The sequence below is a fragment of the Phascolarctos cinereus genome, unplaced genomic scaffold, assembly GCF_003287225.1.
Source record: "Phascolarctos cinereus isolate Bilbo 61053 unplaced genomic scaffold, phaCin_HiC Scaffold_5;HRSCAF=322, whole genome shotgun sequence".
NCBI classification, from domain to species: domain Eukaryota; kingdom Metazoa; phylum Chordata; class Mammalia; order Diprotodontia; family Phascolarctidae; genus Phascolarctos; species Phascolarctos cinereus.
This window is the reverse complement of record NW_027555958.1, coordinates 473,892,157-473,911,477: the sequence shown is the minus strand read 5'-3', so window position 1 is coordinate 473,911,477 and position 19,321 is coordinate 473,892,157. Positions and strand designations below refer to the sequence as shown.

The following is a 19,321-nucleotide window of genomic DNA, read 5'->3' as shown; positions in this document are numbered from 1 at the left end:
CCTTCTCTGGGCTCTCCTAGCTTCTGCAAGAGGCCATTATTTCCCAGTCCCCTCCCAGCCGAAGTACAACAAGGAGATGTTCAGTGGTTATGAGTAGGACATGACACACTACAAACAAGAAATTACAAAGAAGTGGTGAAAGGATGTTACCAAAGAAATGTATGATTGAAAAAGGACATGGGTGAGGTACACAGAAAAAGTGAGAGATAACAGATGAGACTGCCAAACCATTCTTAATGTCAAGAGAACAGGAAAATGTCCCTCAGAATGTTGGGTTGACATGGTATGGTGAACTTAATGCAAGCACATGGGTGAGAGCTCACAGAAGGGATTACCACATGGATGACAATGAAGACCCACTGAATTGCTATGGTGATGCTGTATAGCTAAGAGTCATGAAATACCACTGTTTTTCTCAAGTGAAATGGAGCTACATGTGTGGACTGAAGCTAATTACCAATGAAGAGTTGCTCAGGTAGAAGTAGCATGAACAAGACTGTCCAAGAGATTTGTGACCAGAAAAGATGGACCTAGTCACACATACAGGGACAATCTGTATCCTCAATTGCTGTCTGTTAGATATCAAGGGACTAGAAGGTCTCTAGCATGTGTAGTGAGCCCCTATGGAAGATTCGTGGGAGAAGATGGAATAGAGATTTTACATAGGATGAGAAGACATTCCTAAAGGCAACTAAAATAAGTCTGCTGGGTAACTGTGGAGAAGCGAATCAGAAGTAGAAGAGAGGAGACTCAATCCTTTGTCAGGAGGTTTGACACAGCTGGTAGCACAGTGGATAGAGTACAGAGCCTAGAGTCAGAAAGACAGCTCAAAGCTGGCCTCAGGAAACTACTTGTGTGACTCTGGGCAAGTCACTTAACCTCAACTGTAAAATGGGGATAACAATAGTACCTATCTCAAAGAGGTGTCTTGATGATCAAACGACATAAAAATTTCAAAGTATTTAACACATTGCCTGGAACATAAGAGGTCTTACATGAATGCTTATCTCCACCCACCCCACCCCACCCTTACCTAGGTACCAGTAAGAATTAGTGGGAGAGAGGATTCTGGGAAAAAGGTGGAGTAGGTCAGAAAATTTCAAGCTCTCAAGATTTTCCTCAAAAGAGAGATAAAATAGTGCCTCTGGGTAAACATAGAGCTATGAAAACAAATAAGAGTAGGGGCAGAAGAGAAGATCTGAGTAAAAATCCTGAACAAGATTTTCTCCCCGTGAAGAGCAAACACTTCCAGGCTAGGGTTCTTCAACAACAAGAGGTAAGCTGCTTAAACAACGAGGGACATGCCCAGCGGTTAGCTGAGTTGGGAGGCTGCCTAGGCCCCAGCCATAGGAACTTTTACCCTCAGAACAGTGAGGGGAGTTGGACATCTGATCTGGAGAAGACAGAGGGAACCATTTCTGACAAGGAACACCAGACCTAGCTGTGTTTCAGTGGGCATGAGAAGGAACTAGTGCATGCTCAGTGAACGCAGAAGCAGTGGGTTGGGAACACTACTGCTATGGGCACTTACAGGAGGCTGGAGGTCTTGGTTTGAGTTCAAGGTCAGAAGTGTGAACTGAAGAGGATTAGAAGCACCATCCCCATATCCCAGGACTAGAGGTGATTATAAAAACTAAATTATTACCAACAAAAAAAAATGCACAGGCAAAGGAGAAAGAATCCAACCACAGAGAGCTATTATGAGAATAGAGAAGATCTGGGTTCATCTTCTGAGGAGGATACTGAAGCAAAGAAGCCCTCTTCTACTGCAAAGAGTAATGTCAAATGGTCACCTGCCCAAAAAGAACTCATTGAAGAACCTAAAAAAATCAAATGAGAGAAACTAAGGAAAAACTAAAAAGACAAATAAGAATAATACAAGAAAAACAAGAAGATTACTAAAAGAAAATCAACCTATTAGAAAAGGAGATTCAGAATCTTGAGGAAGAAAATGATTCCTTGAAAATCAGAATTGGGCAAGGGGAAGCCAGCAAAGTCATATGAGATCAAGAAATAATAAAATAAAATATAAAGAATGAAAAAATAGAAGAGAATGTGAAATATCTCATAAGAAGAACAACAGATCTAAAGAACAGATAAAAAAGAGAAAATATAAGAATAATTGGACTACCTGAAAATTTTGATCAAAAAAAGAATCTTGATATAATAATACAAGAAATATTTTTAAAAATTGTCCTGAAGCATTATAACAAGAAAGGAAAGTGGAAATAGAAAAAAAATCCACCAATCACCAACTTAAAGAGACTCTGTGAGGAAAATTCAGGAATATTATAGTTAAATTTTGAAACCCCCAGATCAAGGACAGAATATTATGAGCAGCTAGGAAAAAACAATTTACATATGGTGGTACCAGAATTAGAATGACACAAGACCTAGCAGTGGCAACAACAAAAGATCACAGGTCTTGAAACATGGTATATCGAAGAGCAAAACAACTGGGCTTCTGGATGAAAATATCATGCCCAGCAAAGCCAAGCATAATTCTGAATAAAAAAAAGGACATTTGATCAACTGTCAGACTTTTAGGTCTTTGTTAAAAAAACAAACAAAAAAATTCTGAACTTAATAGAAGATTTAACGTACAAGAGCCAAGAGAAACATAACGTACACACCAAAGACCAATTACAACAGACAAAATAAGTATAGAATGTTTACCTTTTATGTATGAAAAATGTAAAACCTGTATGTAAGATTATTACTAGTAATTAGGTAACGTATAAGAAGATTGGGGTATTACCTGAATATGATGTGACTTCAAAAAGTCAAACAATTCAAGTATAGCTAAAAGAGCAATTATCTTCTACCAATGAGGTGCAAGAGGAGGAATCAATACAAAGGAATTTGATGGGGGAGGGGGGCTGTTGATTCTGGAAACCTACTCTCATTGGGAATGGGTTTAAGAGGGGGAAATACATATATATTTAGAAGAATATAAAAGTCTTCTAAATTTAGAAAGAAGTAAAACTAACAGGATAGGGAGGAGGGAGAGGATAAAGGAAGGATCTCTAGAGGGGAGGGTGTGGGAACAGGTCAAAAGGGAACAGGTTAGAAGGGCATTTAGATTTAGGGGAGTGGGAGGATAAGGGAGGGATTGCTGGAGTGGGGGTAGGTTAAGTAAAGGAAGGTAAGGTAGAAGGCAGAAGTAAAGAAGAGGAGTTAGGAGAGATAGGAAAAATAAGAGGTATGCACAAACAAAAACAAAGATTAGGAGCAGAATCTATTAGGGAAAGTGTATGTATGTATGTATGCACGTATATGTATATGTTAATACCTATATATAAATATATCCAATGCTCAACTGTAGCCTTCAGGTGGTGGGTAGTAGGGAAGGAGGGGGAAAAAAGAACAAAGTACCTACAAGGAAGCAAACAAAACATGGACAGCTTTCAACATAATGAACAGTATTTAATATATAGGCTTTCTTGAAATGAAAAGTTATCACTATATAATTTTAATCCTCTCATGTTCTGCTGTGCACATTTTTTTCTTATTTTATATCTAAGTTTATAATGTTTCTTTTTCTTTTCTTATTATGTATTTAAGTTTTAGTATTTGTCTAAGGTTAGAAAAAAAAAGAAAAAAAGAAAAAGAATTAGTGGGTTAAAATCCATCACTGGAATATGGCTCTCAAAGGGTACACCCCATTCAAAAGAAAAAGGGCAGTGGGAAGCATGTTAAGGTTATATCATTTGAAGAAATCTATAAAGCAAAGGGGTAAAGCATGGTGGAGAACAACTGAGTAAAGATCAATGGAAAGACAAACCAAAGTGATTTTGAAATTGTAGTATACTATACACCACTCTGGACAACATGAGGAATCTGACACAGAGATCATAAATGAAGCACAGGGACACAACATGGTAGTGATGGGAGATTACAATCTATTGGCTCTTTCTGTCTCTGCTTATTCCAAAGAGCAGAAGCTTCTTGATTGGCTTAATGATTTCATTTTTCAAAAGGTACAGGAACCAACAAGGGGAACTTCTATTCTGGATTAGATTCCAACTTATAGGGAAAAATTGGCTGCTAAGTGGGAGTAATGGCAACACTGGGGGGAAGTGACTTCTCCATATATAACTTAAGTTTGGGGAAGCAGATTTTCAAAAGGTTCAGCAGAATAATAGAATCCCAATGGAATAAAATTCTATAGGAAACATCAGTCTGGGAAATATGGGTGACACTTGAGAGTGAAACGAAAGACACAAAGAAAAACAATAACAAAGAAAAGGAAAATTGGGAGCTATATGCAGAGAAGAATATGAATTCTTAGGGTGAGTGGTATTCACCAACCAACTTAGGTTTAAAAAAATGTACAAAAGACAAGTGCAAATGATTCACTATTCCACCCTCCATAGCAGCTATTCCAAATAGTCTTGTCTCAATAAAGTCTCTCTTCTCCCTTTCTTGGCTAACCTCTTTGAGAAATGCTCCTCCAGTATCTGCTTCTACTTCCTCTCTTCTCATTAGATTTGAAACCCTCTGCAATCAAGTAAAACTACTCTCTCTTAAATCTCCAATGATCTTAATTGCCAAATCTAATGGCCTGTTCTCAGTCCTTATCTTTTTTTACACCTTTGCAGCCATTAACACTACAAATCACCCTTTTCTCCTGGATAAGAGAGAGAGATACTCATCTTTTCTGGTTCTCTCTGTCTGACCACTCCTCTTTTTTTTGGGGGGGGAAGGGGGAGTGATGATCTTTGTCCAGATCACACCCAGTAACTGTTGAGTGACCCTTAAAGCTCTGTCCTGTGCTCTCTTCTCTTCCTCTGTTTCTACCTAGGGTAACACCACCCAAGTTTACAACCTGGGAATTACCTTTCTCCCTGACACCACAAATCTGTTAAGTAGCTAAGACTCATTTTCATCTCCATAGTAGTAATAATAATAAAATTTCTTCCACAATATCTCTAGCCTTTTTCCTACTCTCTCTACTCACCTGGCCACCAACTAGGTCAGGCTACCTTTTACTGGACTAGTGAAATGGTCTAATTGCTCTCACTTCCTTAAAGCTCTCCCTTGTCTAATCCATTTTTTTTTTTTGCTTTTAGGCAATTGGGGTTAAATGACTTGCCCTGGGTCACACAGCTAGTAAGTGTCAAGTGTTTGGTTTGAGGCCGGATTTGAACTCAGGTCCTCCTGACTTTAGGGCCGGTGCTCTATACACTGCGCCACCTAGCTGCCCCCTGTCCAATCCATTTTCACACAGTTGTCAGGGTTTTTAATAAAGCACAGGTCTGATCACGTCACTTTCATTTTTAATAAGCTTAGGAGGCTCTCTTTTACTGCAGGGGCTAAACAGCAACTCCTCTGTCTGGCATTTAAAGTTCTTTACACCTAGCTCCAACCTACTTTTCCATCCCTATTATATTCTCTTCCTTCCAAACTCACTATGGCCTAGCCAAGTGTGCTTTCCTGTTATTCCTCACACATGACATTTTATCTCCCATCTCTGCACCTTTGCACAAGTTCTCCCCATGAATGAAATGCACTGTTGCCATTCCCCTTGAGAATCTCTAGTTTCCTTTAATACTCAACTCAAATATCACCTTTTATACTGAAGTCTTCCCTGATCCCCCAAGTTGCTAGTAGCTTTCCCCTCTAATTACTTTGTATTTATTATGTATAGAATTATATATGAACAGTTTTTTGTATAAGTCCAAACTGATTTTTTTAAAAAAAATACTTGAAATGTAAAAAAGAAAAAGTAACTAAACATCTCACATATTTTGAACCAATAATCCAACTACTGGGTACATAGCTCAAATCCTATAAAGATGTTAACCAATTCACAGCTCCATTAACAATGTAATAGTGTGCTTACATTTTCATTGACCTTCCAAAAGAAATCAATTTTTTGTCATCTTTGCCAAAAGACTATGAGGTGAAACTTACAGTATGAAATTCTTCCTTTGAAAATTACTCATTTCCCCTGATTTTATCTATTGCAGAATGGCTGCTAGCCTTATAAATTTGTGACAATTCACCACATGTTTTGGAAATAAGACTTTTATCAGTGATATCAATGCAATTATTTTCTTTCACTTGCTAGGTTCTCTTATTATATCTTCTTTCATTTCGTTCCTACAAAAAGTTTTTTTTTTAAATCTGCTCTCTTTAAACCTGCTATAGCACCCTGATTTCTACCCTTGGTACTGAGGCCTTCAGGTCATATGTTACTAAGAAAAGGCCATTCAGGATGAACTTTTCCTAAATACATACCTCATACTCTCCTGACATGAACTATTGCCCTCTCCTTGACTCTAGCCTCTGACAAAGAAATGACTTTTTACTTCACCAATTCCAATGTCTCTTCCTGTAGCCCTGATCTTATCCCTTCATACCTTCCAGAAGATTTCTCTCACTTTCTCAGTCTCACTTCTTCCTACAAATGCTCATAAGTCTCCCTCATCTTTAAAAAAAAAACCTCTTATTTGACTATACTATTTCCTCAAGTTATTATGGGAAGTGATATATCCTTCCTCTCAAAACAAAACAAAATTCAACTCTTAACTCCCAGTACCTCTAATTCTGGCTCTGAACTTCATCACTTATCTGAAACTGCTTTCTCCAAAGTATCCAAGTATCTCATGTCAACCCCAATGACCTTCTTTTTTTATGGGTTTTTAGATGATGTTCTCTCTTACTTTACCTTCCGCTGGTCTGGCAATTTTTTCTCAATCTTTTCTAAATTATAATTAATAATATGCCCCATTATGTGAGTGGGTACCCTAGGTTTCTAGCCCAGGACCTCTTCTCTTCCTTCTCTATACTCTCTTACTGCGTAACCACATAAAATTCAAAGGGTTTCAAGGCTATCTATATGTGGATGACTCTAAAAAGATTTATGTCACTTGCAAATAGGAATAAATTACATTTGCTGATGTTTATGCCTTTTTCCCTCTAATTTTATTAATACACCTAGTACTTCTAGACCTATATTAAATAACAGTGGGGAGAGATTGGACATCCTTGCTTTATCCTTATTTGCACACTGAAAGCTTCTAGGGTTTCTTCATCACATTAGCTCTTTTGTTTTAGATATCTTCTTTCCATTCAAAAAAAAATTCCCTATGTAACAAAGATTAGTGAAAAAAAGAGCATTTCCAAAATGCTAATCTCTACTGTGTATAGCCACTATTTTTAGTGGCTATTATTTTATAATAAATTCACCACACTATTTCCAAAGGTATCTAACTGGTCTGCAATTCCTCCTTACTTCTTTATGCTCTCTTCTGGGCATTTAAAGACATTTTGGTGATCCTTTTTCTTTGTGTAGCTTCCTTCTCTCTACATCCCCCTCCCATCTTAGGCAATTTTGAAAAAAAAAAAAAGCAAAAGCTTTTAAACTAATATGCAGGCAAACAAAAGAAGAAAAATTCCTGAATTAACTATCTGAAAATATATATATATATATATATATATATATATATATATATATATATATATATATATATATATATATATATATGTATGTATATCTATCTCTTTCTGGACCAGTCTACCATCTCTGTCAGGAGATGAGTGGCATGCTTAATTATCAGCTCACTTCCATCTTGGTCGCCCACTGAGTCAATTAGAGTTCTTAAGTCTTTGAAAGTTATTTAACTTTATAATATCGCTATTATTGTATAAAGTGTTCTGCTTCTGCTCACTTCACTCTGCATCAGTTCATACAAGTATTTCTAGGTTTCTCTGAAAAAATTCCTCTAGCCATAACTTTATAGCATATTAATATTCCATTACATTCATTAACCCTAATTTGTTCAGCCATTTCCCAATCAATGTGCACCCCCCTAGCTCCCATTTCTACATTAGAGCAAAGAGCTGCTATAAATATTTTTATGTGCTATCTTTTCTACTTTCTTTGATCTCTCCAGGATATAGACCTAGACCTGGTAGTGGAATAACGAGGCCAGAGGAGATACACAGTTCGGATTCTTTGGTGGTAGTTTTAACATATATGCACAACATAATATGTGTGTGTGTATGTATACACACATGCGCGCACATGTGTGTATATGTGTATACACATGTATGTTTATACATATACACATGAACACATTTATTGTTGTCCCTGGATGAATTTTATTGTAAAATTTTATTACAATGTAAACTAGGGAAATTGATCTGTAGCATCTCTTTCTCTGTTTTGTTTCTGATTTGTTTGTTTAAAAGACATATTTAACTCACAAAAGGTAAAGTATCTTCTCACTCTAAATTTAAGAATTATTTTCACTGCACAGATATGAATTGTTCTATTTTTTTTAAGTCACTTGTAACCCCATCAGATTTCCTTTATGAACTGTACACTTTCTTCTTCTGAAACTGCATTAAGATCTCTATTTCCTATTCTGTTAATTTAGGCATTTTATATTTTTGCAGATTTTCAATGCCTTCATTTGAATTCTCAGTTTTTCTGGAATGTAACAGGGCATAGTAGTTGCCTGATAATCCTTTTTTCTATGTGTTGTCACTTTCAAAAAATTGATAATATTATTTTCCTCTCTTTGTTATGTGTTCAAGTTAGCCAATAGTTCATTAAGTTTATTAGATTTTATAGTAACATTAATCAATTCTAAATTTCTAATATTTTTGGGTTTCTCTTGTCATTTTCAAGATTTTTTCATTACTCCTTTTTTAGGGTTGTTAATGTACTTTCTATACCTTTTACACATGCTCAGTTCATTCAATTGATTTTTCTATTTTTGTTAACATACATTTCAGAGATATACATTTCCCTCTTAGGATTACTTTAGATACATCCCATAAATTTTAGCATGAAGTCTCTTTATTATCATTGTTTTTAACAAAATCTATTATTATTCCTATAATTTGTTTTTTGACACCTAATGTTTTCAATAGAATTCCTTAAGTCTCCATTTAGATCTGTATCTCTTGCTTATATTTTATTAATTACCATTTTATTGCAATATGGTTATATATGATATATTTATTACTTCTGCATTTAAAAATCTGCCAGTGATTCCTTTATACCCCAGTATCTGATTGATTTTTGTAAATGTACCAAAGGATACTGAGAGATACACATGTTCTTACATATTCTCCAGAAGAAGTCACATTTTTCCAACAAATCATTCAGCTCTATAAATTTGCCTTTCTGTTAGATTTATTCAGATATGAAAGAGTTACTAAAGCCAGCTGTGATTATTATCATCAGTGTGTTTTTTGTAATTCACATAGCTTTTTCTTTTTTTAAATTAAGATGTTACGTCATTTGATGAATCATACATCCAATAATATTACCTTTTTATTATACATGATGCCTTAAAGTAAAATGTATATGGTAACTCTCATTATCTAAGTATTTATTAAAAATATCTGCAGTTATAAAGGTTGTATTTTGTTTAGGTCAATTACTATTATTCACTTGTACAGGGAAATTCCAAAGAGAAAACTCCCTCCATCAGTACAACTCAGCAAATACTCTATAATTCTAGTCTTAGAATACTATTTTGGACAGCCTAGAATTTAAGTAACTTCTCCAGGTCTTTCTGACTCTGCTGCTGACTCTTTTTCCAGGATGCTCCGCTGTCTCCCAATGAAGTTGTATAAGTAAGCAGAAATCACTATAACACAGAAATATACTAAATACACATAAAATTAGTTCTAACTAAATAAAACACACCTCCCCACATAAGTCTAGCGTTTACCCCTCCCTATCATATCAATGGATAGGTGTCTCAAAAGTCTCAGTGCAGTTTTAATAGCTTAAAACTTATTAAGCATACAAGAATAGATTTAGTAACTTTAAAATGCACTGACAATTTTGGCACAACCTGTAGTTGCTGGTCAGTCTCTCTTATTACTGATTATTGAGGATCTCTTCAAAACAATTATTTGCATATCAAAGAATTATGAGGTTACTGGAAAAGTTTATTAAATCCCTGAATTTTTTCAAACAATATCTTTATGGAGTGAAAGATAAATGTGAAATAACATTACCTTACACTGTCATAGTTTTGTTGGAAAATTACACCAAAAACATAAATACTTGATTTTTTTTCTTGGTCGTTTTAAGAATTGGTGCAGTTGTAATTATACTCTACATTTTGTTAAATATAAAGTAAACTTCTTTTCATAATTTTTAATTTCCATTTTAAAGATACTATTTTAATCAATTCCACACCCCACTACTTACTATGAAAAGTTGATCCTAGTTTTACATATTCTTCCTTTGATAATCCTCTAGTAACTACCCTGTTTGTCTCTTTTCACATGACACTAAAAGCTTTTATGGAAGCCTTAGCTGAAATCATGCTTACAACTGTTGCTTTTTCAGAATTACCTGATTGCTCAGCAATTTTGTTCCATTCCTTCATTTAGAATTTGCGCTATCAGTTTTAAATGTTTCTTAAATGAAACAAACTGTTTCAGGTGTTTTTACCCATTTCTTTGTTCTTATTTTATTAGGTAATTTAATCCATCCATATTTAAGAATATCAAAGTATCCTCCCATGAATTCCTCTTTTACTTCACATTGCATTGTCTGATCCAAAATTCTTGGGAGTTTTCTTTGTAACTTTCTAATCTGTTTTACTCTTTCTTCTTGCAAGTTAAGTAAGAATGCTCTAGGGAACACTCCCAGAAACTTCCTACCCAGCATCTAATCTATTCTCTTAATTTCTGTAACATTAACATATAATGCCCCTTCCCCAAAATGCTGCTTTTATTCTATTCCTTGTCTTACTCTTTTCTCCTTCTGGGATAACACTGTAGAATCCATTCCTTGGGCTACAGTGGTTTGTTCTTCATAACCCGTGCTCAAGGAGGCTAGTACTGTTCATTTGTTTCTAAAGTTTCAGCAACAAATAAAGCACCATGCTTCCTACAAAAGTGTTACAAATGACAGCTGGAAGATGTCTACTTTGTGGTCTATTCTCTTAGTTTCAAAAAATGGACATCCTTCTAGCAGCAGCTGTCTTGTGTTTCTTCCATCAAAGTCTAGTCCCAGTGTTTTATCATGGCTTGAGACAGACACTAGGTTTTCCAACTATTGTGTTGTTGTTCACTCATTTTTCAGTCGCATCCAACTCTTTCATGACCCTTTGAAACTGGGTTTTCTTGACAAAGATACTGCATTTCCTGACATTTCCTTCTCTATCTCATTTTACAAATGAGGAAACTAAGACAAATGGGGTTAAGTGACTTGTCCACCGTCACACAGAAAGATGAGTCTTCTCTTGACTCCATGCCCACCATTCTATTCACTGCACCACACACAACAGAATGCTAACTCTGGCTACTTAAAAGCTGGACAGGTTTAAAATGTTGGCCCACTAACAGACTCCATGTCTACTACTATTCAAGGAGGATAGAGCAAAGGTTCTATCACATTGGCTAAAATGGCATGAATTTTTCAAATACAGCAAATCTTGAAGATTTTTTTACCAAGTTATAGAAGGGCGGAGACCTGCTTTGGTGCAAGAGCTAACCACACCGAGAGAACTATGGATCTCAGAAGTACAGAAGGATTTTTTTGTTTGCAAAGCTTCGGGTTTCTTATTCCTAACTTTTAAATAGGCTACTTCATAATTCTCTCAAAAACACAAAATCCAAAACAAAAACAAAAACAAAATCCTCACTAAGTTAAGCTGCATTTTATAAATAAGTCCCTTGATTGATTTTATTGAGGCTCTTGATAAAAATACTTCTGTTCCAAGGAAAGCTGCTGATGCAGGGAAAACATTTAATACATAGTATTTACAATTTTGACCAACTAATCTAAGGCAGGTTGAAATACCATCCTATCAGCTTCCCAACTGAACAAAAACAAAAATCAAAACAATTATGAAGCAAGAAATAAAAGTTTATAATGTACAGCAAACATCATGATAGAATAAAATGCGGACATATACAATGGTAAAGCCAGTGAAATAAACCAATAAATTTTAATCTATATAACATAATTCTTGGAGCAGCTAGGTGGCACAGTGGATAGAGTAACAGACTTAGGGTCAGGAGGACCTGGGTTCATATCCGGCCTCAGACACTTACTAGCTATGTGACCCTGGGCAAGTACTTAACTCTGTCTATGTCAGTGCCTCATCTGTAAAATGAGCTAGAGAAGGAAATGGCCAGATACTGCCAAGAAAATCCCAAATGGAGACAGACAGGAGTTGGACATGACTAAAAAGAATCGGCAACAACCAACATAATTCTTAATACAAAAATAAAATTGTGCATGAACCAATTTCCTCAAAGATTACATATGGAAAGAAGAATGATAAAAAGGGGCCAAATGTGTCAAGAGAGGAAGACAAGACTAATATTTAGTTTAAAATGCTGAAGGAAAAGCCTAGATTGCAAAATGGGTGACTATAAGAGATAAGAGCTTCAAGAAAGCGGCAAAAATCTGTTTGTTTAACCCTGTCAGAAAGACAGGATAACAAACTAGATGGGTTTTGGGGGATTACTCTCAGTTCTTTAATTTTCACCTGGAAAAAATATAGTTTCTTGCCTGAAAAATTAAATAAAATATTAAGATATTTAATCTAGTAACCATGTATTTTGTAGGAATAATTCTGCATTAACAGAGTATTGAACTACATGATTTAGACATTTTTTCCTTTTTGTTTCTTACAGCACAAAATCATTGTAAATAAAATACAGTTAAAAATTTTACGTTTCATAGCAATGTAACACTATGTATAATTAGACAATGAAGAAAACTGTGTTAATCCTCCAAATGTATCTAACTTAATATTTCAAATAGTTAAATGAGAAACAGTTCAACTAAAACATGACTTGAAACTTACCCCATCTGGCAGTGCCCTCCAACAAACAGCACTAACAAATTCATTTGTGTCATCCTCTTTCCGGTCCTTGTCTAAGACACTTTTAACTGTATCGAACTTAAAAGTCAGCAACGTCTTTGAAAGGCCTTTGTAGTATAAGTAAAGGGAATTATTTTCACTTCCTGGAAATAAAAGCACAAATTATTTTTAGAATGGGAGAACTCTTAATAAACAGTCATTACCTACACAAACTATGACTAGAAAGTATATGGAAAGGAGTAGCATGAAACAGGTCTGGGAAGGCAAGATGAAGCCAGTCTGTGAAGGGCTTTAAAAATGCTAACTAGGAGTGTACATTTCTTTTCAGAGGCAATAATGAGCCACTGGAAGAGATTTCTTTTTTTTTTTTATTTTTAGGCAATTGGGGTTAAGTGACTTGCCCAGGGTCACACAGCTAGTAAGTGTCAAGTGTTTGGTCTGAGGCCAGATTTGAACTCAGGTACTCCTGACTTCAGGGACAGTGCTCCATTCACTGCGCCATCTAGCTGCCCCTAGTGGAAGAGACTTCTAAGCACAGAAATGACACGGTCTGACCTGTGTTTTAGGTATATTACTTTAGAAGCTCTGTGGAACATAAGCTGGAAAGAAGAAAGACTTGAGGCAAGAAGACCAATTAGGAAACCGGGGAAGAAGTGATGAGAGCTTGGAATAAAATGGTAGTGTTAGGAGAGGGGAAAAAAGAGGCTGAATGCAGGAGAGGCTGTGGAGACACAATGGACACTTGGCTATTTTTTGGCTATAGGATGTCAAAAAGGGGGAAAATGAGATCATTTCAACAGATTATTCAAGTCCATTCTTCTCATTTTACTTAAAATTGGGTGAACTGCATTCTTTGTCCTTTTTAAGACATCAGGCAGGCAGGTGACACTGATTTTTTAAAACCTACTTACAGCTGATACATTTTATTTTAATATGGTAAACACTTCCCAGATGCCTCACAAAGTATGGTTTCTTGAAAACAGTTAAGAAAAATGCCAAATACAGTAATAGCAAGTGGTTTATACTGTAGACTTTAAAGGAAAAGTCCCTCAATGTAGGGAATAATTCCTTTAGACCAGGGCTTCTTAAATATTTTCCACTCACGACCCATATGGGGTAGTGACACACAGTTTAAAGAAGCACTACGGTTTAGACAACAGTTAACTACTAGTTATCTGGAAGGGATCTCAGAGATCATCTAGCCCAAAAACCATTTTATAGATGTTCTATGGGGTCCCTGAAACAAAAACGACTGCAAGTTAAATAAAAATAAAGAGTGAATTTATGAGGAAGATATTATGCAGGGCTACCTTAGGGTCAGAGCTCAACTAGTCAAGCTTCAAAATGGTTTTCTTGTTTTGCTGTGGATTGTCACTAAGGGGATAAATTCCAATTCTATGGAAGCCCAATCCACCCAGTGGTTCTGTGAAAAATATATTGTTCACATTTTATGTGCAATAAAGTGGATAAACTTTACAGAAGTCCCCAAGTTCTCTATCAAGACTTTATTTATTGATTTTACATATGATTTTAAAGAAACACAGTCATACAAACATTTGACAAACATGGTTATATTTGTCCCAGTTTCCTAGGGCAGTGGATTAGTAGCAATGAATTAGGTGATAGATCCTGAAAATACTAAGAGATAAACTGTTATATATACCAAGAGAAATGAAAAATAATCATAACTGACAATGAAGGAAAACAAACTATAAAATAAGGAATTAAAAAACAAACAAAAAAAGCACAGCAGTCTGGAGTCAATAATACAAAGTTAAACAGTCTGCATGCCCAACAATTAGTAAAGATGATCTTTATCAATAAAAAGCTAAAAATATTTTAAGGTAACTCAGCTGTAGAAGGCAAAGAAGATTGATGAACTTCTCTATCTGCCCATTCCATGTCAAAACCACAATGTAAAGGAATTATGAGGCAGATAAAGAATAAGTAAAGCTAAATATGTAAGATAAGATGGCAGAAATACCACAGGAGGGAATAACCTCATAAATAGCACTGGAGGCCTTAAATACATAACAAGTTTCTCCCACTCAATAACTCATCCCCACATCAGATACATATAAGTAAAAGTGATCTTGCAGGCTTGTGTTTCAAGGTTAACTATGAGGGTCCCTGCCCTGTCCCCTTATGAATGACTCAGTCTTAATGCCCTTGCACACCACTAAAAACAATGGAGAATGATTTTGTTTACCTACCCAAAGGAAGGGGAAAGCAACTGGAAAAGGAAGGCTGGTATGGAGAAATACATGAGAAAGAGCTTCTATCCAAAGAAAAAAGATAAGAAAAGCAGTTGGGGTCAGCACTATCTCTGAAACATAAAGCGGAGGTGCCAAAAAAACATGGGACAAAAACAGAGACAACTAACTGAGAAAAGGGGAGAAAAGTGGAAAGACCAAAATACTAAGGCTCAAGTAAAAAGCTAGCTCATAAATAAACTAAGAGAACAGCTTCTAAAAGCAGAAGAATTAAGTAAAAACTGAAAGTGTGGTCAAAACCATGAAAAAGTATACCATGAAGGAAAATGAGCATATTCTCTGACCAAAAACAATTCTACAGACCTCCTCAGGATAATAGCAATAAATTCTGGAATAATTCAAAAGAGAAATAAACTTAAAGGGCTGGTTGGAATCAATACTTTCAATGAAAAATTGAAAAATAAAAGAAGTAAAGGTTTTGAAACATTTATTCAGCTTAGAACATAAAAATACAGAAATGGAAGAAAACAGCAGAAGAAAAACAAAAGAAAATAATGTTAGCATCAATTCTATAGAAAGTAAACAGACTAACCTCTACTATATCATGGATAACTTAATGATCATACATCTTTCAAAAAAAAAAAAACAACATGATACATAAAGAAAAACTGTGAATATGGCAGGTAATATTACAATTATAATGCCCAGAACTTTTTAAAGCAGCCATGAGAACCTTCAGCTATCAAGCAACAACTAATTCAAATATCAAGCATTACTCTGCAGTGATATGCTCAGATACTCTGTGGTGATGAGAAACAGGAAAAAAGAATGAAGTAACATATTTGAAGAGGTAAAGGAGCTCAAGTTTCAACTCATAATAACATCCTGAAAAACTGCACCTAATCAGCAATTTAAAATTTGGACCTTCAACAAGAATGGCATTTCTATAAAAATAACAGTAACAAAAATGAACAAAACAAAAAAAAAGGTGTGAGCAGAATATCAGTCCTGGATACATCACCAATGACAGAAACACAGGAAAGACAGATAAGTGTTATTATCAAAGAAAAGACTAAGCAATGAAATCAATTATTGTTTTGTCCTGAAAGAAAATATTAGTGAGGAATAAGAGAAAAAAAAAAGAGATCATCAAAAGACAAAAAAGACCTAAGGGTTAAAGTCTTAAGGGGAATTTAAAGAAGAAGGAAAGGCAGAGCAGAATTAATACTCCATAGATTAAGTCCCCTGAACCTAAGTAAATCAACATCTTCTTTGGGAGAATGGGGAAAGGGAGGTAAAATATACAGGAGTTGGGGATAAACTTCCACCAAAACAAGTGAAGGGTGAAAAATTTCTTCAGTCTCTCAAAAAGAGGTAAAATATAGAGGGGAGCTGTGAGAGAATAATATAGAAGCAATGGAGGGGAATAACTGAGATGGAAGGAATAGAAGGGGAATCTTGTCTGGAAAGGGAAAAGGGGCAAAGTGCTCATAAAGAACATTAATCCACCAGTGCCTTGTGCTGCTAATGGGGAAGAACGCTTCTATTTGTACAAGAGAGGCTGAAACTACAAGTGCCATAACTGTTTGGAAAGATTCCATTCCTAAGCAGAAGAAACATTTATTTTAAGTATAGTTTACTGTAATTTGTTTTGCTGCATGTGAAGTTGACAGCTTTTTTGAAGCATAGCCTCTTGTAGCCTCATAAATTTGGCAAAAGTGCATCCATTTCTTTTAATTTCTGAAAAAGTGTTGACACCCAGCACTCTCACCCCAAAGATAAAAGCAGCTTCTGTCAAGGTCACGCTCAAGTTACTCATTATTACTCCTGCTGAGAAAGACTGCTCATCCTAAGAAAACCACCACTTCCCAATATTGTTAATTGTATATCATCTTGAGGTTAATTATGAGAACCAGTCCATTAAAAGTTCTTCCCATCCATAGGCATCTACATCTAAGTTTGCTGAGTTTTGAATATTTCCTAAGGCTGATGGTTAATCTAGAGTGTGGAAAAGGCTACTTTTGTGTGGCCTGAGAAATTAGCCTCCAAAAAGACTATCCTCCCAGGATAGGCATGAGCCAGATGACCAATTAGCATTCTTAAATCGGTAAGAGCACTTGAAGAGTGGGAGACTGTCAGAAGTAAAGCTTTTTCACTATATGAGTATGACCAGTCTTGGCTTCAACTGCAATGCTGCCTAAGACTCAATCTGTGATTCTCTTTACGTGGATCCTAGTACCTGTATCTGCATGATGGAAGCTGGCATAGGACTAAGAGTCTGCACTTCATCTGGCCCTAAAAGGACTATCAGCTGCATTCCTACTCTTAGCACTCAGTGTCCATTAGAGTTAGTGATACAATTCATCATCGGAACAACTCATATCCTTCAATAAATCTCACCAGCAAATACTTGACTTTTATGTTGGATTTTAAATTCACATTTTAAGTGGTCTGATGACAAGTTTTACCATTTAACGATTTAGAGAACACTGGCAAATGTTGGGGAATGGAAAGGAAAGGCTCCTTCACCTCTCTATTTCTTGGAATTACCTATGTAAATCTAACACAACAGGTCAGAGTTTAAAAGACAGGGGACATTCTAATGGGCTTTCCTGAAAAGAATTTACAGATTGTTGCTGTCGTTCAGTCATTTCAGTCGAATTCAACTCTTTGTGATCCTATTGGGGGTTTTCTTAGCAAAGATACTGGAGTGGTTTGCCATTTCTTTCTCCAGCTCATTTTACAGATGAGGAAACTGAGGCAAACAGGGTCAAGTGATTTGCCCAGGGTCACACAGCTAAGAAGTGTCTGAGACCAGATTTGAACTCAGGAAGAAATGTTGGACACAACTGAAATGACTGAATATAAAAGGGAAGGCTTTCTACAGAAGGTGGGATTTTAGTTGGGACTTGAAGGAAGCCAGGGAGGTTGATAATCAAAGTAGATGACAGACAGCATTCTGTGCATGGGGGATAGCCAGAGAAAATGTCTGGAGACAAGAGACGGAGTGCCTTGCTCATGAAAGGCTGTGGAATGATATCATAAAAATATCATGAGGAATGTTAAAAGTTCAAAATGAACTGAGGCTGGAAAGAGAAATAATGACAATCATCTAATTGTTAGATATTTGGAATACTGTGTTTAGCTCTGGATGCCAGAGTTTTAGAAGGACATTGAAAACTGGACAGTATCTAAAGGAGAGCAACCGTGTTAGTGAAGGGTTTTGAGACCATGACATATGATTTCTTAAAGGAACTGTGCATGTTTAACCTGAAGAAAAGAAGACTTGGAGAAAGATAGCTGTCTTCGAGTGTTTAAAAAACTGTCATGTGAAGGAAGGATTAGACTTGTCCTTTCCGCCCCCACAAGGAGAACTGTAAGCAATAAGTAAAAATTGCAAAGAGGTAAATTTAGAATTGATGTTAAAAAAAAAAACCCAAACCCTCTAACAATTAGAGCTATCCAAATGTGGAACGGCAGACTTCTAGAGGTGGTAGGTTCCTGTTCTCTGGAAGTCTGGAAGCAGAAGCTGTATGATTACTCTCTTCAGTTTGTTACCAGGCATTACTTTTCTGTAGGACTTGAACTAGATGGTTGTTCAGATCCCTTCCAACTCTCCAATTCTGTGATTCTGTGACTATATCCACCTCTAGCAGAGGGAATGAGTAAGTGTCTGAGGGCAGCAGGACCCAGAATAGTAAGGGGGGAGAGGGAAAACGACATAGAACTAGAAATAGGATAAACTGACCTTAGGTGAGGAGAGTTGCAGTAAGGGCAGAGGGTAGGGCAGGAACTCCTGACTCTAAACACAGAGTGACTCCCATCACATGAGATCACTTTCTTTACAATTTCTGAATTTCTCAATTTCTAAGAGTGACACACAATGACTGGGAAATGGCTAAACAAAATGTGGCATATCAGTGGAATGAAATACCAACATACTACAGGAAAAAATGAATATAAAGAATTTAGAGTATAAAGAATTACCAAAAGACTTATATGAAGTAATACAGATTCAAATAAGCAAACTTACTAACCATATACCTAGTAATTACAACAATGTAAACAATTAATAAAATGAAATGGAAAATTGTGCAATTGTAATAGCCAAAGAAAAGCTGAGAAAATGTACCTTCTTTTTGTAAAGGTAGAGAACTATGGCTATATAATATTGCATATACTATCGTATGCAGGCAATGGTAAGTTAATTTTGCTGACCTGCTTTTTGTCTATTTTTTTAAAACTCTGTTACAAGAAACAGCCTAACAGGTAGAGAAGATAAAAGCAAAA

The 19,321-nt window shown here is 35.8% G+C and overlaps 1 long non-coding RNA gene across 1 annotated transcript in view; it reads right to left on the bottom strand.

Annotated features, from left to right (window-relative positions):
- LOC110195703 (uncharacterized) overlaps window positions 1-12,982 on the bottom strand; it is a 53,422-nt gene extending 40,440 nt beyond the window's left edge. The window contains exon 1 of the long non-coding RNA XR_002320980.2: window positions 12,801-12,982. This is a non-coding gene — a long non-coding RNA (uncharacterized LOC110195703). The remainder of the gene's footprint in view (window positions 1-12,800) is intronic.
- Window positions 12,983-19,321: the final 6,339 nt, after the last annotated feature.